The sequence below is a fragment of the Lampetra fluviatilis genome, unplaced genomic scaffold (genome assembly GCF_964198595.1).
Source record: "Lampetra fluviatilis unplaced genomic scaffold, kcLamFluv1.1 SCAFFOLD_796, whole genome shotgun sequence".
In the NCBI taxonomy this organism is placed as follows: Eukaryota; Metazoa; Chordata; class Hyperoartia; order Petromyzontiformes; family Petromyzontidae; genus Lampetra; species Lampetra fluviatilis.
The window spans coordinates 42501-46842 of NW_027621290.1; positions in this window are offsets into that span (position 1 = coordinate 42501).

Sequence of the window (4342 nt, forward strand, 5' to 3'; positions counted from 1 at the left end):
CACCCACTCACCACCCACCCACTCACCACCCACTCACCACTCACCACCCACTCACCACCCACTCACCACCACCACCACCCACTCACCACCCACTCACCACCACCCACTCACCACCACCACCACCCACTCACCACCCACTCACCACCCACTCACCACCCACTCACCACCACCACCCACCACCCACTCACCACCACCACCACCACCCACTCACCACCCACTCACCACCACCACCCACTCACCACCCACTCACCACCCACTCACCACCACCACTCACCACCCACTCACCACCCACTCACCACCACTCACCACCACCACTCACCACCCACTCACCACTCACCACCCACTAACCACCACCACCACCACTCACCACCACCACTCACCACCCACTCACCACTCACCACCCACTCACCACCCACTCACCACCACCACCACCCACTCACCACCACCACCACCCACTCACCACCACCACCACCCACTCACCACTCACCACCCACTCACCACCACCACCACCATCACCACCACTCACCACCACCACCACCACCATCACCACCACTCACCACCACCACCACCATCACTCACCACCACCACCATCACCACCACCATCACCACCACTCACCACCACCACCACTCACCACCACCCACTCACCACCACCACCACCACTCACCACCACCACCCACTCACCACCACCACTCACCACCACCACCACCACCCACTCACCACCACCACTCACCACCACCCACTCACCACCACCACTCACCACCACCACCACTCAGCACCACCACTCACCACCACCACCCACTCACCACCACCACCACCACCACTCACCACCACCACCACCACCCACCCACTCACCACCACCCACTCACCACCACCCACTCACCACCACTCACCACCACTCATCACCACCCACTCATCACTCACCACCCACTCACCACCATCACTCACCACCACCACCACTCACCACCCACTCACCACCACCACTCACCACCACCACCACTCACCACCCACTCACCACCACCACTCACCACCACCACCCACTCATCACTCACCAACATCACTCACCACCCACTCACCACCATCACTCACCATCACTCACCATCACCACCCACTCACCACCCACTCACCACCACCACCATCACCACCCACTCATCACCACCCACTCACCACCCACTCACCACCACCACCATCACTCACCACCACCATCACCATCCACTCACACCCACTCACCACCACCACCACCATCACTCACCACCCACTCATCACCACCCACTCACCACCCACTCACCACCACCACCATCACTCACCACCACCATCACCATCCACTCACACCCACTCACCACCACCACTCACCACCACCACCCACTCATCACTCACCAACATCACTCACCACCCACTCACCACCATCACTCACCATCACTCACCACCACCACCCACTCACCACCCACTCACCACCACCACCATCACCACCCACTCATCACCACCCACTCACCACCCACTCACCACCACCACCATCACTCACCACCACCATCACCATCCACTCACACCCACTCACCACCACCACCACCACCATCACTCACCACCCACTCACCACCACCACTCACCACCACCACCACCACCATCACTCACCACCCACTCACCACCCACTCACCACCACCCACTCACCACCACCACCACCCACTCACCACCACCACCACCCACTCACCACCCACTCACCACCACCACTCACTGTGCCTCACCTGGTGAGGGTCTCCACAGCGAGGCGAACTCGCTCCTTGTCTCTGTTGAAGGTGACGATCACTCACCACCCACTCACCACCCACTCACCACCACCACCACCCACTCACCACCCACCACTCACCACCCACTCACCACCCACTCATCACCCACTCACCACCACCACCACCACTCACCATCACTCACCACCACCCACTCACCACCACCACCCACTCACCACCCACCACTCACCACCCACTCACCACCCACTCATCACCCACTCACCACCACCACCACCACTCACCACCCACTCACCACCCACCACTCACCACCCACTCACCACTCACCACCCACTCACCACCCACTCACCACCCACTCACCACCACCACCACCCACTCACCACCCACTCACCACCACCCACTCACCACCACCACCCACTCACCACCCACCCACTCACCACCCACTCACCACTCACCACCCACTCACCACCCACTCACCACCACCACCACCCACTCACCACCCACTCACCACCACCCACTCACCACCACCACCACCCACTCACCACCCACTCACCACCCACTCACCACCCACTCACCACCACCACCACCCACTCACCACCACCACCCACCACCCACTCACCACCACCACCACCACCCACTCACCACCCACTCACCACCACCACCCACTCACCACCCACTCACCACCCACTCACCACCACCACTCACCACCCACTCACCACCCACTCACCACCACTCACCACCACCACTCACCACCCACTCACCACTCACCACCCACTAACCACCACCACCACCACTCACCACCACCACTCACCACCCACTCACCACTCACCACCCACTCACCACCCACTCACCACCACCACCACCCACTCACCACCACCACCACCCACTCACCACCACCACCACCACCCACCCACTCACCACCACCCACTCACCACCACCCACTCACCACCACTCACCACCACTCATCACCACCCACTCATCACTCACCACCCACTCACCACCATCACTCACCACCACCACCACTCACCACCCACTCACCACCACCACTCACCACCACCACCACTCACCACCCACTCACCACCACCACTCACCACCACCACCCACTCATCACTCACCAACATCACTCACCACCCACTCACCACCATCACTCACCATCACTCACCACCACCACCCACTCACCACCCACTCACCACCACCACCATCACCACCCACTCATCACCACCCACTCACCACCCACTCACCACCACCACCATCACTCACCACCACCATCACCATCCACTCACACCCACTCACCACCACCACCACCACCATCACTCACCACCCACTCACCACCACCACTCACCACCCACTCACCACCCACTCACCACCACCCACTCACCACCACCACCACCCACTCACCACCACCACCACCCACTCACCACCACCACCACTCACTGTGCCTCACCTGGTGAGGGTCTCCACAGCGAGGCGAACTCGCTCCTTGTCTCTGTTGAAGGTGACGATCACTCACCACCCACTCACCACCCACTCACCACCACCACCACCACTCACCACCACCACTCACCACCCACTCACCACCCACTCACCACCACCATCACTCACCACCACTCACCACTCACCACCACCCACTCACTGTGCCTCACCTGGTGAGGGTCTCCACAGCGAGGCGAACTCGCTCCTTGTCTCTGTTGAAGGTGACGATCACTCACCACCACTCACCACCACTCACCACCACTCACCACCACCACCACCACCACCACCCACTCACCCACTCACCACCACCACTCACCACCACCATCACTCACCACCCACTCACCACCACCACCCACTCACCACCACCACCCACTCACCACCACCACCACCACTCACTCACCACCACCCACTCACTGTGCCTCACCTGGTGAGGGTCTCCACAGCGAGGCGAACTCGCTCCTTGTCTCTGTTGAAGGTGACAAGCATCAGGAGAGACGCCTCTACAGGGTCATGGGAGAACATCTGCGGAGAGACACGTCACGCACACACAGTGACACACACAGACACACACACACACAGTGACACACTCAGACACACACAGTGACACACACACAGTGACACACTCACACACACACAGACACACAGTGACACACTCAGACACACACAGTGACACACACACACAGTGACACACACACAGTGACACACACAGTGACACACACACAGTGACACACTCAGTGACACACACACACAGTGACACACTCAGTGACACACACACACAGACACACACAGACACACACACACACACAGTGACACACACAGACACACAGACACACACACACAGTGACACACACAGACACACACAGACACACACAGACACACAGACACACACACAGTGACACACACAGACACACAGACACACACACAGTGACACACACAGACACACACACACACACAGTGACACACACAGACACACACACACACACAGTGACACACACAGACACACAGACACACACACAGTGACACACACAGACACACACACACACACAGTGACACACACAGACACACAGACACACACACAGTGACACACACAGACACACAGACACACACACAGTGACACACACAGACACACACACAG